A 25319-nucleotide genomic window follows, 5' to 3' on the forward strand; every position below is an offset into this window, starting at 1 on the left:
TAATTGGGGTTGTATTCAGAAAGTCTTTGCCAAGACCAATATGTTGAAGGGTTTCCCCTACTTTTTCCTCTAGCAGTTTCAATGTTTCCTGTCTGATGTTAAGGTCTTTAATCCATTTGGACTTAATTCTTGTGCATGGCGAGAGAGAAGAATCTATTTTCATCCTTCTGCAGATATATATCCAGTTTTCAAAAGACCATTTGCTGAAGAGGCTGTCTCTTCTCCAATGAGTATTTTTGGCATTTTTATCGAATATCAGGTGGCTATAGCTACTTGGGCTTACATCTGGGTCCTCTATTCTGTTACACTGATCTACATGTCTGTTTTTGTGCCAGTACCATGCTGTTTTTGTTATTATGGCTCTGTAGTATAGGTTAAAACCAGGTATGGTGATACCACCAGCCTCTTTTTTGTTGCTCAGTATTATTTTAGATATTCGAGGTTTTTTGTGATTCCAAATGAATTTTTGGATTGTTTTTTCTATTTCCATGAAGAAAGCCTTTGGAATTTTAATAGGGATTGCATTAAATGTGTAGATTGCTTTAGGTAAGATTGCCATTTTCACGATATTGATTCTTCCAATCCAGGAACAAGGGATGTTTCTCCACTTTCTAGTGTCTTCTGCAATTTCTCGCTTAAGTGTTTTAAAGTTCTCATTGTATAGATTCTTTACTTCCTTGGTTAGGTTTATTCCAAGGTATTTTATTTTTTTTGATGCAATTGTGAATGCAATTGAATGGGAGTGATTCTCTGATTTCATCCTCTGTGTGTTTGTTGTTAGCATATATGAAGGCTACTGATGTCTGTGTATTTATTTTGTATCCTGCTACATTGCTGTAGGTTTTGATCAGCTCTAACAGCTTGCTAGTAGAGTCTTTAGGGTCCTTTATGTATAGAATCATGTCATCTGCAAATAATGATAACTTGATTTCTTCCTTTCCAATTTGTATCCCTTTTATGTGTGTCTCTTGCCTTATTGCTATGGCTAAGACTTCCAAAACTATATTAAATAAAAATGGGGACAGTGGACACCCTTGTCTTGTCCCTGATTTTAGTGGAAAAGCTTCCAGTTTTTCCCCATTTAGTAATATGTTGGCTGTAGGCTTGTCATAAATAGCCTTTATTTTATTGAGATATGTTCCTTCTATTCCCAGTCTCTGTAGGACTTTTATCATGAAGGGATGTTGGATTTTGTCAAATGCTTTCTCTGCATCTAATGAGATGATCATGTGATTTTTGTCCTTCATCCCGTTTATGTAATGTATTACATTTATAGATTTGCGTATGTTGAACCATCCCTGCATCTCTGGGATAAAGCCTACTTGGTCAGGGTGAATGATCTTTTTGATATACTCTTGTATTCTGTTTGCCAATATTTTGTTGAGAATTTTTGCATCTATGTTCATGAGGGAGATTGGTCTGTAATTTTCTTTTTTGGTTCTATCTTTGCCTGGTTTTAGTATCAGGGTGATGCTGGCCTCATAGAAGGAGTTTGGTAGAATTCCTTCTTTTTCTATTTCCTGGAAAACTTAAGAAGCAATGGTCTTAGCTCTTCCTTAAAAGTCTGGTAAAATTCAGCCGTGAATCCATCTGGGCCTGGGATTTTTTTAGTTGGGAGATTATTGATAACTGTTCGGAACTCTATGTTTGTTATAGGTCTATTTAAGTGATTAATCTCATTTTGATTTAATTTAGGTAGGTCATATAAAATCAAGGAAATCATCCATTTCTATCAGATTTTCATACTTTGTGGAGTATATGCTTTTATAGTATGTCCCTATGATTTTTTGAATTTCTCTGGAATCTGTTGTGATGTTACCTTGTTCATCTCTGATTTTATTAATTTGTGTCTCTTCTCTCTTTCTTTTGGTCAGATTTGCCAAGGGTTTATCAATCTTGTTTATCCTTTCAAAGAACTAAGTCTTTGTTTCATTAATTCTTTGGATTGTTCTTTTTGTTTCTATTTCATTAATTTCTGCCCTAATCTTTACTATTTCTTCCTGTCTACTGATTTTTGGTTTGCCTTGTTCTTCTTTTTCCAAGGCTTTAAGGCGAAGCATTAGGTCTTTTACTTGCGACCTTTCTAATTTCTTAATATAGGCACTTAAGGCTATAAATTTACCTCTTAGAACTGCCTTCATTGTGTCCCAGAGATTTTGGTATGTTGTGTTCTCATTATCATTTGACTCTATAAATTTTTTGATTTCCTTTTTGATTTCTTCATTGACCCACTCATCATTTAGTAGTGTATTGTTTAGTTTCCATGATTTTGTGTATGCTCTATAGACTTTCTTGCTACTGATTTGTAGTTTAATTCCATTGTGGTCAGATAGAATGCAAGGAATTATTTCAATTTTCCTGAATTTGTTAAGATTTGCTTTGTGTCGTAATATATGGTCTATTTTAGAGAATGTTCCATGTGCTGCTGAAAAGAATGTATATTCTGCAGCCTTTGGATGAAATGTCCTGTATATATCTGTTAGGTCCATTCCTTCTATGACCTCATTTAGTCCAGATGCCTCTCTGTTTATTCTTTCCCCGGATGACCTGTCAATTGGTGAGAGTGGGGTGTTAAAGTCACCCACCACCACTGTGTTTGGTGTTATCTGTGATCTTAGTTCTAATACTGTTTGTTTGACGAATTTGGGAGCCCCCATGTTAGGTGCATATATGTTTAGGATTGTAATGTCCTCCTGTTGGAGTGTGCCCTTAGTCAATATAAAGTGACCTTCCTTATCTTTCTTGACTAACGTGGGACTAAAGTCTACCCTGTCTGATATTAGGATAGCAACCCCTGGTTGTTTTCTAGGCCCATTTGCTTGAAACACCGTCTTCCAACCTTTCACCCTAAGATAATGTCTATCCTTTGTAGAAAGGTGAGTTTCTTGGAGACAACAAATTGTAGGATCCTGCTTTTTAACCCAGTCTGCAAATCTATGTCTTTTCGTTGGGGCATTGAGACCGTTGATATTAAGAGATATTATTGAAAGGTGTGTATTTATGTTTGCCATTTTTTTGTGTGTGTGTGTTTCTGGTTCTACCTGTGCTCTCTTCTGTTAACTTGTATTTGAGTATAGCTAGTATTTTCTAGGTTCCTTATATGTGTGCTTTTCCTTTTGTTCAGCATGGAGGATTCTATCAAGTATTTTCTGTAGAGCTGGTTTTGTCTTCAAATACTCCTTTAACCTGCTTTTGTCATGGAATGTCTTTATTTCTCCATCTATTTGAATGGATAACCTTGCAGGATAAAGTAACCTTGGTTGACAGTTGTTATCTTTCAGAACTTGGAATATATCACTCCAAGCCCTTCTGGCTTTAAAAGTTTGTGTTGAATAATCTGCTGTAATCCTGATGGGCTTGCTTTTGTAGGTAACTTGATTTTTCTCTCTAACTGCCTTCAATATTTTTTCTTTGGTGTGTGTGTTTGGAAGTTTGATTATAATATGGTGAGGAGAGGTTCTTTCTGCGTTTTGTCTGGCTGGGGTTCTAAAGGCTTCGTGTATCTGTATTGGCACCTCTTTCCCAATTTGGGGGAAATTTTCCTCTATGATTTTGTTGAAGATGCCTACTATGCCTCTGGAGTGGAGTTCTTCTCCTTCTACTATGCCCTGAATTCATATATTGGATCTTTTCATAGTGTCCCGAATATCTTGAAATTCCCACTCATACTTTTCTATAAGTTTGTCTTTCTCTTTGTTGGACTGCATTAGGTCTGCTACCTGGTCTTCTAGCTTAGATATTCTGTCCTCTCCCTCATCCATCCTACTGGTGAGATTTTCTACAGAGTTTTTTATTTCATTAACTGTGTTCTTCATTGCTAGTAATTCTGACTGGTTTTTCTTTATTATTTCTATTTCCCTATTTATGTTTTGTATTGCCTTCTTTATTTCATTAAATTGGTGTCCTGCCTCTTCTTTGATTCCTTTGATTTCCTCTTTAATTTCTTCTTTGATTGTTTTCATGTGTTCTTTGACCTCTTTGAACATATTTATAATTATTCTTTTGAACTCTTTCTCAGGCATTTCCTCTAACTCTTTCTCACTGGAGGACATTTCTGATGCATTAATTCCTTTAGTTGGATTTATATCGTCTTGCTTTTTAGTGTTTCTTGTGTTATAATGTATATATTTTTGCATCTTGGATTAAGTTAATGCTTGGATTTTCTAGCTATCTGTGTATTCTTAGCTGTATCAATTGATTTGATGTAATATATTTTCAGGGTAGGACCTTAAGGTATTAGGTGTGGCTCTTAAGACTCTCAGAGTATCTACAAAGATGTTCTTAGGGGTTGAGTTTCCCTGCTATAGGAGTATTCAAGCAGGCTGAGTGGAATAAAATACAGGTAGATTGTAAAATTTAACTAAACACTGTACACATTCAATCAAAAAGAGCCCCGAGTATGTATGCAAGAGTAGTTATTATAATGACCAGATCCTCTATCAACAAAGAGGTTTAGATTTCTGGTCTGTTGAGGGATCCAAGTGAGGTTGCGACCAAATGAGACCCTTCCCTGGTGCAATCCCAGTTACCTTGGGTGATTTTGGTCTCAGTCAAGTTGCTGCCTGGGTCGTCGGGCTGCTGTTCTGATTTCTGGAGCTGGGCACTTGCTTTTCCTACGGGGCAAACTGAGCCGCTGCTGCTGCCTCTGCTGCTGCTGTAGCTGCCACTGCTGGAGCCACCACTGCTGCTGAAGCTGCTGCTGCTGTGTCCACTGCCACTGCTCCCCCTGAAGCTGCTGCTGCGGGATCTGCCGCTGCTGCTGCTCCTGGGTCTGCTGCTGCTGGTACTGCTGGTACCGGTGCTTGAGCCTCTGATGTTGCTGCCGAACTCTGCTCCTGCTTGGGTCCCGTTGTCAGCCCAAGTTGGCGTGGCTGGGTCCCGGGCCGCTGCTCTGTTCGCTGGAGCTGGGTTCAGGCAGTGGGGGAGGGGAGGGAGCCGCGGCTGGTCTGGTTGTCTCGCTGTTCCACGTGTTCTTCTACCTCGCAATCTGCTCCTCCGTTGCTCGCTGCTGCTCTCCCCTCACGTTTCCCGAGTTGCAGAGAGCGCGGTGTGAGGGGAAAATCCTTCACCTGGCTTTTCCTGCTTTTTCTGGCGGCTTTCTGCTGCGCCCTGGCTGCGGCGGTTGGCCGAGCTGCTGGAACTGCTTTTCCCACCTGTGCAGGCTCTGGATGCTCTATAACTCTTCTACTTCTCCGCTGCCGCTTCAATTTCCTATACACCTCACTTTTTAGTAAAAGTGTGTATTTTGCTGAGTTTTTTTGGTCTTTTTCCCCCCTAGGCTGCTTTGGCGTGGTACCTATGCCGCCATCTTAACCTTACTTAAAATTTTTGAGTGAAGTATACTTGTACCAGTAGAAGAGAATAAATTTGTATCCTAGGCAGGATTTGGGGGTAATTGCCCCAAAATATCTTTCTGTAAATTCAAATTATTTTATTGATTTTTATTTTTATTTTTCAATGTAGGGTCTCACTATAGTCCAGGCTAATCTTGAATTCACTATGTAGTCTCAGGGTAGCATCAAACTCTCCAGTGCTGGAATTAAAGGCATATACAACCAGACCCTGCTCCTCTTCTCCCCTTCCTTCCTTCCTTCTTCCCTTTCCCCTTCCCTCTTCCTTCCTTTCTCCCTCCCTCCCTCCCTCCCTCCCTCCCTCCCTCCCTCCCTCCCTCCCTCCCTCTTTCCCTTCCTTCCTTCCCTCCATCTTTCTTCCCAAAGTCTCATTCTAGCCCAGGCTGGCCTTGAACTCACAATGATCCTCTTACCTCAGGTTCTCGTGTTGGGATTAAAGGCATGGGCCAACAAGCCTGACTAAGTCATATTTTCTCTGAAGTTTCTTTTTATTCTAAAGTTTCACATAAATGCCGTTTTCTTTGTTCTCTGAGATGAACAATATTTGTTTTCATGGAAAAATAGCAAAATTAATTGCCAGTTAAATGACCTAGATTTTATATTAGATAATGCTAGCTGCTATAACAAATAGGCCCTTATATTTGAATTGCTTAGCATAATAAAAGTTTCATTTCTTGTTCAAGACCCATGCAGGTCTTTGTGATTTGAGTCAGGATTTAGGAATCCTGCTGTCAGGCTCCTCCGTCTTCTACTTTACCATCTGTCTTTACCATTGGTCTTTCCAGGATGCTCTAACAAAGTAGAGTGGGTGAGGGAACAAAGCAGGAAGAAGGAACCCCCACTTCTTTTTCATGAACCCCAAGTAAGGCAGCTTCTTTTCTTCTCATATTCCTTTTCTGAGAAGTAGTCACATGGATCCATTTGAAAGCATAACAGCCTGGGAAAGTATTGTAGCTACATTGCTGCTATAAAGCACCCAACCAAAACCAGCTGATGGAGAAAAAAAGTGGGGTTTTTTTGGTGGGGGGGACTTATAGTTTCGAAGATTAGCTCCATTGTGGCAGGGATAAGCATGGCATGAACAGAGGCTATACATCACTTCTTCCACAGCAGGTGGAAGACAATAGCAGGAGAGTAAGCTGAACTCTGGCAAAAGTGAGCTGGCTTTAATACCCCTAAGCCCATGCCCAGCAACATACCATCTTCAGCAAGGTTTTAATTACCAAATCATCATCATCTGGAAGCCTAGCATTCAAAACATACGAGTTTATGGGAGGCACCTAATTCAAAATACTACAGAAATGTAGTGGAACCCCTCTCTGGTAGTTAGGCCAGGTGGTGTGGACACATAGCCTTTCTAGGAAAAGAATCTCATGTGCTTACTCTGCTCCAGAGAGAACACTAGAGGGATATGGGTATGCATTCTTGCATGGATAGAAATGCTTGTCAGTGAAAGCTTCAGGATCTATATGTAAATAAGTACTGAAGCTTACTGCTTTGTTTTCTTAAGAATCTGACACATTCTCAAATTTCATTTCTACTGCTAATGGACATTTTTTTCTCCTTATAAAACTAATAAACTCCAGATTAATGAAGCTTCACTCTTTGCCTAAAATTTAGCCTAGGCTGGACTGATTTCCTACAGCATAGTAACTTTTCTTTTGTTTCATGTTCAATTTATGAAGAAATGATCCAGGAAGGGGAAAAGTATAATTCTAACTGCAGAAGACAATTGTGTATGCTGCTGTGCTTATCTTGCATGCTCCACTCTAGTGATTAATTATAAAAGTCTTGTTTCTCCTAGTTAGTCATTATTTTGAAAGTCGAATGTGGGTTTTATAAGTGACTAAGTAAGTGCTCTTTATATGTTCCTTTACAGTTATGGTACCAAGTTGTGAATTCTCAGTGCTTAGAACTGCTAAACATGATTTACACTTGCCTATTGAATAAGTTTATTCTTACAGGGGGTGCTGGGAAAATTTTCCACTGTAAATTTTTGACATCTTATTTTCAAAATCATTTTTAAATTATTTTTTATCAGAGAGAGAGAGAGAATTGGGGCCTGTAGCCACTGTAATCAAACTCCAGATGCATGCACCATCTTGTGTGCATGTGCAACCTTGTGTGCTTGCATCACCTTGTGTGTCTGGCTTACATGGGACCTGGAGAGTCAAACATGAGGTCTCACAAGCAAGCACCTTAACCACTAAGACATCTCTTCAGCCCAATTTTTGGCTTCTTAAAGTAAGCTGTAGAAGTTTTTCATGAAAAAAAAAAAAGAGAGAATGATAACAACTTGAAAATGATGACAAGATGCAGTAGGAAAACTTGGTAGTATAAAAACACTAATACTGAACCAGATGTTAGTCATGAAGTTTCATTTCAGGAAACCACCATCTTGTTATTTTATTGTTGTGATACTTTAAGATACAGCTTTAATCTAATGACTTCAAACTAATCAACAGTGCTATGGATTTCCTGAATAACAGCCCCATGAGTCACATCTGATCTAGAATAGCTATGACCTGCAGCCCAACACAGAACTGTAAACTTCCTTAAACAGATCTGTTTTATGAATTTTCTTTTGTAATTTGATTGTGTTGTTTCAAAGCATGAACCGTATAGATAACAACTTCAAATCTCAAAACACCTAATTTAGGATGAATTTTGCCTATTTGAGATGTTTTCTAATGTCATTATTTTATTTTAAATGTTTCCTCTTAATAGAATGTTTACTGTCCTCTAGACACTGTATTTACTCCTATACAGTGGATTATATTGTTCCTAATTATCACAGTCAGCTTTTGCAGTGTGTGGTGGTATTACTCTTGTTTTTAGATGATGGGGCGGGGATTGTTGAAGCAGAGGGCTCTTGGAAAATCTTATGTAATAGGCCCAATATCACAAAAATGTCTAGATAAAGCAGATCTAGTACTTGAATTTGGGTCTTACTAATTCCAGGACCCATACCTGATTTCTTTTTTTTTTTTTTCCAAAATTTTTAATTTATTGATTTGAGAGACAGAGAGAGGGTGGGGGGAGAGAGAGAGAGAGAGAGAGAGAATGGGCATGGCAGGGCCTCGAGCTGCTGCAAACAAACTCCAGATGCATATGCCACCTGGTGCACCTGGCTTACTTGGGTCCTAGGGAATCGAATATGGGTCCTTTGGCTTTGCAGGCAAGTGCCTTAACCTCTAAGCAATTCCTCCAACCCATCATACATGATTTCTTACTGCCACACTACCTGTGAATTAATTTTTTTTAATTTAATTTAGAGGCTGGAGAGATGACTTAGCAGTTAAGATATTTGCTGGCAAAGCCAAGGGACCCAAGTTCAATTCCCCAGTACCCACATAAAGCCAGATGCACCAGGTGGCACATGCGTTTGCGGTGGTTAGAGGACCTGGCATGCCCATCCCCCAACTTCTCTCTGAAATAAGTAAATTAAATATTTTTTAAAATTATTTTATTTTTGACAATTTTATCCACATGTCATAATGCATGTGATGGTAGTCATCCTCTGTTATCCTCTTATTTCCCTCCCACACTCACTAAGCCTCTTCTTCCCAAATAATTTCTGTCCTGCTTCCAAGTGTTTTATGAACATGTCTGTATTATACACTGAGTTAACTTAGGGCTGCTTTCATGAACATGTGTGGGAGGTTTATGTACTGGAGTATAGACAAATTACCACTGCATATATCACTGAAAAACATGACTCCCCGTCCCCCCAGCAACAATTAACTGCCAATAGCTACTCACCCTTAGGAATGCTTTATAAGACTGTTTGTGGGACACAATGAAGGCAGTTCTGAGAGGTAAATTTATAGCCTTAAGTGCCTATATTAAGAAATTAGAAAGGTCGCAAGTAAATGACCTAATGCTTCACCATAAAGCCTTGGAAAAAGAAGAACAAGGCAAACCAAAAATCAGTAGAAGGGAAGAAATAAGAAAGATTAGGGCAGAAATTAATGAAATAGAAACAGAAAGAACAATCCAAAGAATTAATGAAACAAAGACTTGGTTCTTTGAAAGGATAAACAAGATTGACAAACCCTTAGCAAAACTGACCAAAAGAAAGAGAGAAGAGACACAAATTAATAAAATCAGAGATGAACAAGGTAACATCACAACAGATTCCAGAGAAATTCAAAAAATCATAGGGACATACTATAAAAGCATATACTCCACAAAGTATGAAAATCTGAAAGAAATGGATGATTTCCTTGATTTTATATGACCTACCTAAATTAAATCAAAATGAGATTAATCACTTAAATAGACCTATAACAAACATAGAGATCCGAACAGTTATCAATAATCTCCCAACTAAAAAAATCCCAGGCCCAGATGGATTCACGGCTGAATTTTACCAGACTTTTAAGGAAGAGCTAAGACCATTGCTTCTTAAGTTTTCCAGGAAATAGAAAAAGAAGGAATTCTACCAAACTCCTTCTATGAGGCCAGCATCACCCTGATACCAAAACCAGGCAAAGATAGAACCAAAAAAGAAAATTACAGACCAATCTCCCTCATGAACATAGATGCAAAAATTCTCAACAAAATGTTGGCAAACAGAATACAAGAGTATATCAAAAAGATCATTCACCCTGACCAAGTAGGCTTTATCCCAGAGATGCAGGGATGGTTCAACATACGCAAATCTATAAATGTAATACATTACATAAATGGGTTGAAGGACAAAAATCACATGATCATCTCATTAGATGCAGAGAAAGCATTTGACAAAATCCAACATCCCTTCATGATAAAAGTCCTACAGAGACTGGGAATAGATGGAACATATCTCAATAAAATAAAGGCTATTTATGACAAGCCTACAGCCAACATATTACTAAATGGGGAAAAACTGGAAGCTTTCCCACTAAAATCAGGAACAAGACAAGGGTGTCCACTGTCCCCACTTTTATTTAATATAGTTTTGGAAGTCTTAGCCATAGCAATAAGGCAAGAGACACACATAAAAGGGATACAAATTGGAAAGAAAGAGATCAAGTTATCATTATTTGCAGATGACATGATTCTATACATAAAGGACCCTAAAGACTCTAGTAGCAAACTGTTAGAGCTGATCAAAACCTACAGCAATGTAGCAGGATACAAAATAAATACACAGAAATCAGTAGCCTTCATATATGCTAACCACAAACACACAGAGGATGAAATCAGAGAATCACTCCCATTCACAATTGCATCAAAAAAAATAAAGTACCTTGTAATAAACCTAACCAAGGAAGTAAAGAATCTCTACAATGAGAACTTTAAAACACTCAAGCGAGAAATTGCAGAAGACACTAGAAAGTGGAGAAACATCCCTTGTTCCTGGATTGGAAGAATCAATATTGTGAAAATGGCAATCTTACCAAAAGCAATCTATACATTTAATGCAATCCCTATCAAAATTCCAAAGGCTTTCTTCATGGAAATAGAAAAAACAACCCAAAAATTTATCTGGAATCACAAAAAACCTCGAATATCTAAAATAATACTGAGCAACATAAACAAGGCTTGTGGTATGGTATCACAATACCTGATTTTAACCTATACTACAGAGCCATGGTAACAAAATCAGCATGGTACTGGCACAAAAACAGACATGTAGATCAGTGGAACAGAACAGAGGACCCAAATGTAAGCCCAAGTAGCTATAGCCACCTGATATTTGATAAAAATGCCAAAAATACTCATTGGAGAAGAGACAGCCTCTTCAGCAAATGGTCTTTTGAAAACTGGATATATATCTGCAGAAGGATGAAAATAGATTCTTCTCTCTCGCCATGCACAAGAATTAAGTCCAAATGGATTAAAGACCTTAACATCAGACCTGAAACTCTGAAACTGCTAGAGGAAAAAGTAGGGGAAACCCTTCAACATATTGGTCTTGGCAAAGACTTTCTGAATACAACCCCAATTGCTCAGACAATAAAACCACAGATTAATCACTGGGACCTCATGAAATTACAAAGATTTTGCACTGCCAAGGACACAGTGAAAAAAGCAAAGATGCAACCTACAGAATGGGAAAAAATCTTTGCCATCTATATATCTGATAGAGGATTGATATCTAGGATATACAAAGAACTCAAAAAGTTAAATAATAAGGAGTCAAACAAGCCAATCACAAAATGGGCTATGGAGCTAAATAGAGAGTTCTCAAAGGAAGAAATATGAATGGCATATAAGCATCTAAAAAATGTTCTACGTCACTAGTCATCAGGGAAATGCAGATTAAAGCTACATTGAGATTCCATCTCACTCCTGTGAGATTGGCCACCATCATGAAAACAAATGATCATAAATGTTGGCGGGGATGTGGAAAAAAAGGAACCCTTGTACACTGCTGGTGGGAATGCAATCTGGTCCTGCCATTGTGGAAAACAGTGTGGAGGTTCCTAAAACAGCTAAAGATTGATCTACCATATGACCCAGCTATAGCACCCCTAGGCATATATCCAAAGGACTCATCTCATTTCCTTAGAAGTACATGCTCAACCATGTTTATTGCTGCTCAATCTATAATAGCTGGGAAATGGAACCAGCCTAGATGTCCCTCAACAGATGAGTGGATAATGAAGATGTGGCACATTTATACAATGGAATTCTACTCAGTGATAAAAAAAAATGAAGTTATGAAATTTGCAGAAAAATGGATGGACCTGTAAAGTATTATACTAAGTGAGGTAACCCAGGCCCAGACAGCCAAGCGCCACATGTTCTCTCTCATATGTGGGTCCTAGCTACAGATGATTGGGCTTCTGCGTGAGAAGGAAAATACTTAGTAGCAGAGGCCAGTAATGTAAAAAGGAGACATAAAGGATAGAGAAAGGAAGGGAAGAGGATACTTAATAGGTTGATTTTGCATATATGTAGTTACAATAATCGTAATGGGGAGGTTATATGATGGAGAATGGAATTTCAAATGGGAAAGTGTGGAGGTGGGGAGGGAGGGAATTACCATGGGATATATTTTATAATCATGGAAAATGTTAATAAAAATTAAAGAAATAAATAAAAAATAAAAATTTTAAAAAAAGACTGTTTGTGTTAATCCCCACAGTTGCATACTTTGTGCTGGTTTTTATTGATTGTGTGTTACTCAGTTGAAGTTTATAATATGCAAGTAAATCATTCCACCCAGTCCACTAGAATACTTGCTTAACAAGCAAACTCAACACCTAGGATTACTTCTGTGGCTTGATTGGGGGACAAGAACTACACCTGGCACCTTGAACTCATAATCTGAGGGTATATAGAGGTGGAGTGACATGTCTGTGAACACTGCAGATAAGTAGAAAACCCAAGCATCAAATCAATTCAGGATGCAAAAGTCACTGCACTATAATACAAGGAACTCAAAGAATCAAAACAATACAGTCCCACCCAAAACTATAAGTCCATCAGAAATGATCACCAAGAAGACTGTTTTAGTTGAAATGCCTGACAAAGATTTCAAGAAAATGATGGTATCTATGCTCAAAGAAATTTGAGAAGAAATGAAGGGAATCAAAGAAGAAAATAAAATTCTGAAAGAGAACACAGGAAACCAACTTAATGAAATAAAGAGGTCATTATAAGACATGAGTATGGAAATAGAAATATTGAAGAAAACCCAGGCTGATATCCTAGCTCTGAAGAATATAGTCAGTGAAATGATAATAATAATAAAAAAAAAAAACCTGTGGAAAGTCTCACCAGTAGAATGGATGAAGGAGAGAACAGAATAACCTAGAAGATCCAGTGGTAGACCTAATATAGTCCAACAAAGAGAAAGACAAGTTAATAGCAAGGTATGAGTGGGAATTTCAGGATATCCAGCACACTATGAAAAGATCAAACATAAGAATTCAGGGTATAACAGAAGGAAAAGAATTTCAATCCAGAGATTTGGAAGGTGTTTTCAACAAAATCATAGAAGAAAATTTTCCCCAAATTGAGGAAGAAATGCCAGTGCAGATACAGGAAGCTTTTAGAACACCAGACAGACAAAACCTGGAAAGAACCTGTCCTTGCCATGTATATGTTAAACTACTAAACAAGCAAACCAAAGAAAATATATTGAAATCAGTTAGATAGAAAAAGCAAATCACTTACAAAGGCAAGTCCATCAGAATAACTGCAGATTACTCAACACAAACCTTAAAGCCTGAAGGGCTTGGAATTATGTATTCCAAGTTCTGAGAGATATCAACTGTCAACCAAGATTATTTATCCTGCAAAGCTATCTATGCAAATTGATGGAGAAATAAGGACATTCCACAATAAAAACAAGCTAAAGGAATTTATGACAACTAAGCCAGCTCTGCAGACAATACTTGAAGGAATTCTTGATGCTGAAGAGAAAGCAGAACACACACAGAAGGAAACAGAAAAAAGTAAACCACACTCAAATAACAGTTAAAACAAATGAGTAAAGGGAAAACAGGAAACACTACAAAAGAAAAAGAATGGCTAGAATAAATGCATACATTTCAGTAATAACTCTTCATATTAATGGCCTATATGCCCCAACCAAAAGTCACAGGCTTACAGACTGGATTAAAAGGCAGGATCCTGCCATTTGTTGCCCCCAGGAAACTCATCTCTCAGTAAAAGATAGACACCTCCTTTAGGTGAGAGGATGGAAAATAGCATTTCAAGCAAATGGGCCTAGTAAACAAGTAGGGGTTGCTATCCTAATATCTGACAGGATAGACTTCAAACCAACATTAGTGAGGAAAGATAAAGAAGGTCATTTTATACTGATTAAAGGAACACTGCAGCAGGAGGACATTACAAACCTAAACATACAACATGTACCTAACATGGGGCCTCCCAGTTTCATCAAACAAACACTATTAGACTTATGGTCACAGATAACATCAAACACAATTATTGTGGGAGACTTCAGTACCCCACTCTCGTCAATTAATAGGTCATCCCGGCAAAATAAAAAAATAAAACAGGGACATCTGAATTAAATGATGTCATGGAACAAATGGACCTAACAGATATCTACAGAACATTCCATCCAAATGCTGCAGATTATACATTTTTCTCAGCAGCACATGGAACATTCTGTAACCATATATTCTGTAAACCATATATTAGGACACAAAGCAAATCTCCACAAATAAAGGAAAACTGAAATAATCCTTTGTCCTCTATCTGACCACAATGGGATTAAACAGCAAATCAGCAACAAGAAAAGCTACAGAGCATACAGAAATTCATGGAGACTAAACAGTACACTATTGAATGATCAATGGGTCACTGAAGAAATCAAAAAGGAAATAAAAAATTCATACTATCAAATGATTATAATACCAAAACCTTGGGACACAAAGGCATTCGTAAGGGGGAAATTTATAGCTCTAAGTGCCTATATTAAGAAATTAGAGAGTTTATAAATAAACATTTTAAGACCTTGGAAAAAAAGAGCAAAGCAAACCAAAAATCAGTAGATGAGAACAAATAATAAAGATTAGGGCAGAAAGTAATGAAATAGAAACAAAAAAAATCCAAAGAATCAATGAAACAAAGAGTTATTTCTTTGAAGGGATAAACAAGATTGATAAACCCTAGCAAATTTGACCAGAAGGAAAAGACAACAGACAAAAATTAATAAAATTATTCCTGAGCCGGACCACACTGGGGCTGCACCTGGCCTTACGGGCTGAGAAGAAAGTCAAGGTAATTGCAGTAATGAATGCTATGGAAGAAAACCAGGGGTCTGGAGAGTCTCAGAAGGTGAAGAAGGCTAGCTCTCCTGCTGTGCAGCAGCCCACTGATCCTGCATCCCCTACTGTGGCCACCACACCTGAACCTGTAGGTGCTGATGCTGGGGACAAGAATGCCACCAAAGCAGCTGATGATGAGCCTGAGTATGAGGATGGCTGGGGCTTTGGCACTGGGGAGCTGGTATGGGGGAGACTGCAGGGCTTCTCCTGGTGGCCAGACCGAATTGTGTCTTAGTGGATGACTGGCAGGAGCCAAGCAGCTGAAGGCACCCGCTGCATCATGTGGTCTGGAGAGGGAAAATCCTCAGTGGTGTGTGTAGAAAAGCTGATGCCACTGAGCTGCTTCTGCAGTGCATTCCACCTGGCCACTTACAACAAGCAGCTGATGTACCGCAAAGCCATCTATGAAGTCTTACAGGTGGCCAGTAGCCGTGCAGGGAAGCTGTTTGCAGCCTGTCATGATAGTGACGAGAGTGACACTGCCAAGGCTGTGGAGGTACAGAAGAAGCGGATGATTGAATGGGCCCTTGGGGGGTTCCAGCCTTCTGGTCCCAAGGGCCTGGAACCAGCAGAAGAAGAGAAGAATCCCTTCAAGGAAGTTTACACAGACATGTGGGTTGAGGCTGAGGCGCCCCACCCCCAGTAGCTAAAAAGCCCAGAAAGAGCACAACAGAGAAGCCCAAGGTCAAGGAGATTATCGATGAATGCACAAGACAAGACAGTGGCTGGTGTACGAAGTGAGGCAAAAGTGCCAGAACATTGAGGACATTTGCATCTCATGTGGGAGCCTCAATGTCTCCCTGGAGCACCCACTCTTCGTTGGAATGTGTCAGAACTGCAAGAATTGCTTCTTGGAGTGTGCATACCAATATGATGATGATGGCCATCAGTCCTATTGTACCATCTGCTGTGGGGGCCATGAAGTGCTCATGTGCGGGAATAACAGCTGCTGTAGGTACTTTTGTGTCGAATGTGTGGATCTTTTGGTGGGGCCAGGAGCTGCCCAAGCAGCAATCAAGGAAGACCCCTGGAACTGCTACATGTGTGGGCATAAGGGCACCTATGGGCTGCTGTGGCAGCAGGAAGACTGGCCTTCTCAACTGCAGGTGTTCTTCACCAATAACCATGACCAAGAATTTGACCCAGCCCCCCAAAGGTTTACCCACCTGTTCCAGTGGAGAAAAAGGAAGCCCATTTGGGTGTTGTCTCTTTTTGATGGAATTGCTACAGGACTCCTGGTGCTGAAGGACCTGGGTATTAAGTGGATCGCTTCATTGCCTCGGAGGTGTGTGAAGACTCAATCATAATGGGCATGGCAGCACCAGGGGAAGATCATGTACATCGGGGACGTCTGTAGCATCACACAGAAGCATATCAGGAGTGGGGCCAATTCAATTTGGTGACTGGGGGTAGCCCCTGCAATGATCTCTCCATTGTCAACACTGCCCGCAAGGGTTTCTACGAGGGCACTGGCCGGCTGTTCTTTGAGTTCTACCACCTCCTGCATGATGTGCAGCCCTAGGAAGGAGATGATCACCCCTTCTTCTGGCTCTTTGAGAATGGGGTAGCCATGGGTGTTAGTGACAAGAGGATATTTCATGATTTCTTAAGTCTAACCCTATGATGATTGATGTCAAAGAAGTGTCAGCTGCACACAGGGCTCGCTACTTCTGAGTAGCCCTCCTGGTATGAACAGGCCATTGGCATCCACTGTGAATGATAAGCTAGAACTGTAGGAATGTCTGGAACATGGCAGAATAGCTAAGTTCAGCAAAGTGAGGACCATTACCACCAGGTCAAACTCCATAAAGCAGGGCAAAGGCCAACATTTCCTATCTTCATGAATGCAAAAGAGGACATCCTTTGGTGCACTGAAATGGAAAGGGTGTTTGGCTTCCCTGTCCACTACATGGACATCTCCAACATGAGCCTTTTGGCGAGGCAGAGACTGCTGGGCCAGTCCTGGAGTGTGCCAGTAATCTGCCACCTCTTCGCTCCACTGAAGGAATATTTTGCTTGTGTGTAAGGGACATGGGAGCAAACTGAGGTAGTGATACAAAGTTAAACAAAAATAAAACACCAAGAACGTGATGATGGAGAGAAGTATCAGAACCCAGAAGTGAAAAAGGAATTTAAAACAAAAATCAGAGGTGAAGGGCTTTGCCTTGTGAAAAGGGTTGGACATCATCTCCTGATTTCTTGATGTTAATCTTTAGTCCTATTTAAAAGCTAAAACAGGCCCCCTCCCTTTCACCACTCTTTTTTTGGTTGGAGAGGTCAGGCCTTTTGTTTTCTACTCTAGAGGAATTTTCTGTTCTTTCTTTTTTTTTGCTATGACTGAAACAAGAGGGTTATTGCAGCAAAAACTCTATAATAATACAGAAATAGCAAATACCTTGCAGAGGAAAGGTAGGTGAGAGGAAAACAGAAATTCTATAAAAATTTATATATATATTTGGTTTATTATTATTATTATTATTATTATTATTATTATTATTATATATCTTTTGTTGTCTGTAGCCTGATTGGATAGGAGCACAACTGAGGACAGAAAGTAGAGACATTCGGGCGGCAGAATCCCCTCCCAGCCCTCTGAGCAGTCTCACCAGCACCATTCCTGGTCATGCGAAACAGAACCCAACTAGCAGCAGGGAGCTGAGAACACCACACAAGACACTTTTCTACAGTATTTCAGGTGCCTACCACACAGGAAACCTTGAAGAAAATCAGTTTCTAGGAGCCTCTGTTACCTCTTGTTTACAGTTTATATATATATGATAGATATGATATACATATATATTCATTTTATTTATATACATATATATATATATATATATACATACATATATATATATATACTCATAATGGTGCTTTCAAACAGCGAGATGAGTAAAAACATCAGCTTCCACCTGGACTTCTGTGCAAAGGGTTTCAACACAGCATGGGGAAGGGGATTCAGTTTAGAGGGCTCATGGTCTAGTGGGGTTTCTTTCCCCCAGTTAGGTTCTTAACAAAGAAGGAGGAGGACTGGGAAAACAATTCTGCTTCTCCTTGGCAGAAAGGGGGTCTGCTAGGTGGTCAGGACCTAGGGAAGCTGAGCATGGAATTCATCCAGACTCATGCAATAACCTTTAAGTATTCTCTAAAGATGACTTCCTTGGCAAGATGGCAGGGTGTAAGGAGACTTTGTCCCTGATTTAATTTCTCAGATTAGCCAAGTCAAGGGCTCCTTTTGTGATCAGAAATCCACAGTGAGGGAGGGAGACTAAAATCCCCACCTGGCGCAAATAAAAAAAACATACAAAATGTAAAAATAATAATAATAAAATTAGAGATGAAAAAGACACTATTACAACAAATACCAAAGAAATCCAGGCAATTATAAGGACATGCTTTAAGTATATATATGCCTCTAAGTTTGAAAATCTGAAAGAAATGGATGATTTCCTTAATTCATATGACCTACCATAATTAAATCAAGATGAGGTAAACCACTTACATAGACCTATAACAAGTACAGAGATCCAAGAAGTTAAAAAAAGTCTCCCAACTAAAAAAAGCCCAGGCCCAGATGGATTCACTGGTGAATTTTACCAGACCTTTATGGAAGAACTAACACCACTGCTTCTCAAACTTTTCCATAAAGTAGAAAAGGAAGAAATTCTACCAACCTCCTTCTATGAAACCAGCAATACCCTCATACAAAAACCAGACAAAGACAGAAAGAAAAATAGAAAATTACAGACCAATCTCCCTCATGAACATAGATGCAAAAATTCTGAGCAAAATATTGGCAAAGAATATATACAAGTATATATCAAAAAGATTATTCACTCTGACCAAGTTGACTTTATCCCAGGGATTCAAGGATGGTTCAACATACACAAACCAATAAATGTAATACATCATATAATTGGTCTGAAGTACAAAAATCACATGATCATCTCAATAGATGCAGAAAAGGCATTCAACAAAATCCAACATCCTTTCATGGTAAAAGTATTACAGCAATCTATGCATTTAATGCAATCCTCATTAAAATTCCAATGGCATTCTTCACAGAAATAGAAAAAACAATCCTAAAATTCATTTGAAAGCACAAAAACCTCAAATAGGCAAAAAAAAAAAAAATTGAGCAACAAAAATAAGACTGGTGGTATCACCATACCCAATTTTAAGCTATATTGCAAAGCCATACTAACAAAACAGCATGTTACTGGCACAAAGACAGACATGTAGATTAGTGGAACAGAATAGAGGACCTAGATGTTAATCCAGGCAGCTACAGCCATCTGATTTTTGATAACAATGTCAAAAATATTTACTGGAGAAAAGACAGCCTCTTCAACAAGTGGTGCTGGGAAAACTGGATATCTATATGTATAAAGATGAAAATAGATCCTTGTCTTTCTCCATGCACAAGAATCAAATCCAAGTGAATCAGGGACCTTAATATCAGACCTGAAACTGAAATTGCTACAGGTAAAGGTAGGGGAAACCCTTCAACATATTGGCATAGGTAATGACTTTCTGAATATAATCCCAATTCCTCAGAAAATAAAATCACTAATCAACTACTGGGATCTCATGAAATTACAAGGCTTTTGTACAGCAAAGGACACTGTGAATAGAGAAAAAAGACATCTATAGAATGGGAGAAAATCTTTACCTATTACACATCTGACAGAGGATTAATATCCAGAATATACAAAGAAGTCAAAAAACAGAACAATAACAAATCAAACAACCCAATCAAAAAACAGGATATAGAACTAAATAGAGTTCTCATCAGAAGAAATACAGATGGCATATAAACATCTACAACAGTGCTCTACATCCTTAGCCATCAGGGAAATACAAATTAAAACTACTTTGAGATTCCTTCTCTTCCCTGTCAGAATGGCTACCGTCAAGAAAACAAATGACAATAAATGTTGGTGAGGATGCAGTAAAAGGGGAACCCTTTTATACTGTTGGTGGGAATGTAATCTAGTACAGCCATTGTGGAAATCAGTGTGGAGGTTCTTGAGACAGCTAAAAATAGATTCACCATATGATCCAGCTATAGCAATCCTAGCCATATATCTTAATGACACTTCTCACTATCTTAGAGATACTTGCACAACCATATTTATTGCTGTTCCATTCACAATAGCTAGGAAATGGAACCAGCCTATATGTCCATCCACAGCTGAATGGATAATAAAGATGTGGTACATCTATACAATGGGGTTCAATTCAGCAGTAAAGAAAAATGAAATTATGAAATTTACAGAGGAATGGATGGATGTGGACAGGATTATACTAAGTGAGGTAACTCAGGCCTAGAATGCCAAATGTCGCATGTTATCTCTCATATGTGGATCCTAGCCACACATGTATATAGAATTGTGTGTGATCTGGAAGCAAAAATCACTAGCAGAGGCCCATAAGCTAGAAAAAAGCTATAAGGGAGGGAGGAGAGGGAAGGTCTTAAGGGGATGGTGTTGTATATATGTAAGTAGAAGAACAAATTACAGGGAGAAGAAAGGCCTAAGCAAGGTCAGGGGAAGAGATTGTATAAAAGAAAGGTGGGGGGGCAGGGTCAATCAAAGTTCAAGATATTCTGAGTAAGACATATGAAAATCTACTTTCTTGAATAATGGCACATCCAGAAGCCATAGATTGTTACTAGAAAATTTTCAGTGCCAGGGATGGGATACCTTCCAGTGAGCTGTTGGCCAGGGAGGTTCCTATAGCCTCCAAAATATTATAGGCTATTGCCAAGGCCCTTGGTTTCCTATGAGAAAGAGATGTAAGACCCTGTTTCTGAAGATTTCACATGTCTGAACGGCAGAGTCACCAAGAAATCAAGCTGATGCTGTGCTTAAAATTTAAACATCCTGCCTCAGTTACCTAAGGAAACTTAGTTAAAAGTAAGCTGTTGTGTTTGGCCACAAGAATATTATTTGTCTGAATAATGAACAGTCATTAAAGATATTCTTTAAGCTGAGCCCATGATTCAAAATCAAGGAAATGAAATGTTCAAAGCTAGACTTTGGTAAATGATGTTATTAATTTATCTATTTGCTATTTATTAGTTAACACTGACAGGAATGCCACCTGTTAGCTCACACTTAAAGTATTTAACAGTCAGCATTGGTGAGAGGGAGTACTGGGTGGTTTAGCCATTGTGACATGAGCAGGCTGATAGAGAATGAGGTGAGAGTCATGAAAAAGTAGTTTTTCTGTTTCAATATAATGAAGACCTGGGATTTCACATTTACCTGCTTCCTTCATGACATCCTTGAAAGGAACTAATTCCTGCCACACTTAATACACTGTGTTTTAAATTTTATTAGGACTATGATCTTGAAGTTTTGGCAGTTATTTGTGTCTTCTAGCCAGTATACTAAAAAAAATAATAATAACACTACTGTTTATAGATAGAAATGCACATCTTGAGAGTAACTTCTAAGTTCAATAACTTTGCTATATTTAAGGAAGTAGAAAGAGGTTCAAGCTGTCTAGAAAACCCTATGACTATGGCTCCAGTGTTGAAGCATGATATCACTTAAGAGTTGAGTTTGGTTTTGTTTCTTAAGAGGAAAAACTCCTTTTTGTCACCTATAGGACTAAGACAGTCATGAATCCAGTAGTTAAATTACTAAGTAAAACAAAATGCTAGCTCATCCTTAGAATGCACACATTTTTTAACACTAAAGTGGACTAGAGCAGAGGAGATTGCAGTACTTCTTGACATTCTGCCTTAAATATGGCAGAGCATCAGTATTTTCTATGAATACTCATGCTCCAAATAAAGCACACCATTAACACATGACGTTTAAAAGGGGTAGAGAGAAGGATGCACGACACTGAGGAATTTTACAAGCTGGCTGCCAGAGGAGACAAGAATCAAGTACATGCAGTAATTGTCATAAAAACCATGTTCAGTCTGAATTGTTAATTGAGCCAGACATTGCACAGAATTGCACACAGCCTTTGTTCTTGGAAAGTTACACTGTAAGACAGAAGATATTAATGTTTGTAGACATGAAGACAAATTCATTTGAATATTTTATAAACTTGAATGCTTCTATTTCATCTTTTTCCACCTTCTTCAGCCCAAGTAACCTTTTTAAAATTTAAATAATGTGGTTCTTTTCTTGGCTGTTAAAATAACACATTTATTTTAGAATAGATGAAACATTAAGTATAAAGGGGGAAAATCACATATAATTACACTCCCCCAGAGAAAATGGTGTTTGTGGCATGTTCATCCTCTCTCTTTAAATGTATGTGTGTGTGTGTCTGTGTGTGTTTTACAGAACTGAGGTCTATATGTGTAATTCGGCTGTGTGCTTACTTCATAGCATATTTTCATATTAAAGTTTTTTATGACACCATATTTGTAATTTTATAATCATAGGATAACTTGAGAATCTATCATGTGATCCCTTGTAATAGTCATTTATGTATTGTACTAGTAGCCAGTGTCATTCTAAATTCTCACTAGCCCATCAGACCTATTTCTTATTTAGAGCTATTATTCACCCAAATTGGAAGTTCAGTGCTGTGTGTTTTCTTGGGCTGGGCAGCTGCTCCACATCTATCTGCCTGCTTGACTATATTAGACTCCATGCAAACACACACATTGTTTATAGCAGTCTTCCTAATATACAGCTACACCATGGGCTTTGGAAAACTGTCCAGCCATATACCATTTATATCACCAATATTCAGCTTCTTGTAGCTAGTTAATCAGATGCCCTTAACTCTTATAGCCTAAAGAACTTCCCCTAGAGTGCCTTACCATGGAGGTGACACGCTGTCCAGTTATCTGTTTGCTTATGTTGATGTGCACAAATGAAATGAGGCCCCATGTCCCAGGTATCATGAAAAGTTGCTTATAAAAGCTGCCAGTGCTCTCTTCGCCTCTCAGCCATCCCAGAGACTCCTACTTGAGTTCATACTCCTTATTCAGCTGCTATCTTCTGTGCACCTCAGTGGTACTTCCAAGGAACAACAGACATTCATTTTTCTTGCAGGACAGATGTGCCTCCTAGGCTAGAGCTTAGTTGGTTAGAAAAAAAAAATGCTTCATCATTCTAAAGCCTTCTCTTTCACACTTGCTTCATCCTGTCTTTCACTTACCCAGGGGCCTGGTCTTATTCCCTGTTCTGCTTCTTGTATATAATGAACTTCAGAGTCCACAATCCAGCCTATATTAGTGTGGTTTAAGGCAGAGGAGGTAAAGGGGCAGAGGCAGCAGGTCCAGCAGAATGGGCTGTATAGGAATACTCCATGAGCTTCAGATCCTGTGTTCTCTGCCATTGGGTACCTTGTTTTCTCCAAAATAGATTTCTACTCCCTTAGAATAGTCCCTGCATTTAGGGATCTACAGAGGAAATATGCACATGCATATGAATATCACCACAGGAGGGAGCAACACAGAGGAATAGAGCATATAAGGGACATTCATTCTGTTTACAAATATCTCTACTGAGCAGGAGTTAGTCACAGCTTTCTTGCCTGGCACTTCCTAAAATGGTATCACTATCTTGCATGCTTTTTCAGCAGTTCCAGGAATACCTTGCCTGTGGGTCAGGGCACTTGGTTTTATATAAATAACTTATAAGAGCCTTTTATAATGTCAGAAAGACAGGCATGAAGGAAAGCAATAATCCATGTGAGGAAAGAATAAATCAGCTACATTCTTCATGTGTCTTAAGAAACATCTACTACCCCCCAGTGGCTAAGGAGGTTTGTTTCCCATCAAACTACCCATTTTAGTCTCTTTATATGCACCTTTGAAACTCCCATGAGAGACCTAATTGCTTCATGGATGAAGGGAAGCTTGGAATGAAATCCAGCCATCACTCATTAACTAGCTGGGCTTATTGAATCTAGACAGATAACAGAACTCAGTCAAACATCCTGGATTCTGTAGTTAGTTCACAGATCCTGGAAGCAGGTCATGAGCAATGGTAGAAAAGAATGAATTAACCCAGTCACATTAGCTTCCTGGCTTCCTGTGAACTCACTTTCTTGAAGTGAATATAGGCTGAAAATTGATTTTCCAGATGCTTTTACTGAAGGCAACTAGAATCCTGTTCACAGCCATTGATATGAATAATCAATTCTGGGGTTTTTTTGTTTTTTTTGTTTTTTTGTTTTGTTTTTTGGTTTTTCAAGGTAGGGTCTCACTCTAGCACAGGCTGATATGGAAATCACTCAGTATTCTCAGGGTGGCCTCAAACTCAGGATGATCTTCCTACCTCTGCTTCCAGAGTGCTGGGATTAAAGGCATGCACTACCACGCCTGGCATGAATAATCAATTCTTGCTAAAACATTTTGTCTTTCTAAGTCTATGTTAGATAATAATCTGTATCTTAGTAGGTGTGAGAATTTTACAGGTCAGACTTCACATATTAGGGACATACATATAATCAGTCAACGATATATGATATGGACATATAGCTAAGGCACAAACTCAGCAAATAACTACTGCAAAATTGGTGTATAGGTAAACATAAATGTAAATGCCCACTGTTACTATTTTCTGTAAAGAATCTCACATATAGAGCCAGGTGTGGTCATGCAGGTTTATGATGCTAGCACTCAGGAGACTGAGGTAGCAGGATTGTGAGTTTAAGGCCAGCTTGGGCTGCATAAATGAAGCTCTGTAAAAAATAAAATAAAAGCAATATCACAGAAGGGAAAGCTTGGCCTAAATTATCGAATGTGTGCTCACAACTCATAGTCAAGGTGTGGAAAGGTTGCCAGAGCTTCTTGCACCTTGTCTTTTTGTTGCTGAGTTGGGGGACAGCAAGAAGATATACCTATGTGAGATATATGATCTCTCCTGGTTATATATTATTTAGTGACAGGGAATTCTCAGATGAGTGCATCTAAGATTGTATGTTCACTTGCCTGAGTGTTGGACCTACTATTTACCATCTGAATTAATAAACTTTCAAGTACTCTCTCATCATTCCATGGAACCAATATCTAATTAAAGCCCTGTGATATGCCAAGCTATAGGTTACCTGCTATGGCAGGGTGAGGGTGAGAAATGGTATGGGGATAAATAAGCACCCTGTTCCTGGGGAATCCAATGTGAACATGATCAACTAAAGCCCTAATCAAAAACAAAGTAAGAACTGATAAAATATGACTATCCTGATGCTAACAGGGTGAACATGCAGAGAGTAAAGTAGGTCTGTCTGGAAAAAGTAGGGAAACCTCAAC

At 38.8% G+C, this 25319-nt stretch overlaps 1 protein-coding gene and 1 pseudogene across 4 annotated transcripts in view; both read left to right on the plus strand.

The window, feature by feature from the left end:
• Bach2 (BTB domain and CNC homolog 2) overlaps positions 1–25319 on the plus strand; it is a 475485-nt gene that overhangs the window by 110823 nt on the left and 339343 nt on the right. The window lies entirely within an intron of this gene.
• On the plus strand, positions 15030–17118 carry LOC101617628 (annotated as a pseudogene).

This window comes from Jaculus jaculus, chromosome 7 (assembly GCF_020740685.1).
Source record: "Jaculus jaculus isolate mJacJac1 chromosome 7, mJacJac1.mat.Y.cur, whole genome shotgun sequence".
Lineage (NCBI taxonomy): Eukaryota > Metazoa > Chordata > Mammalia > Rodentia > Dipodidae > Jaculus > Jaculus jaculus.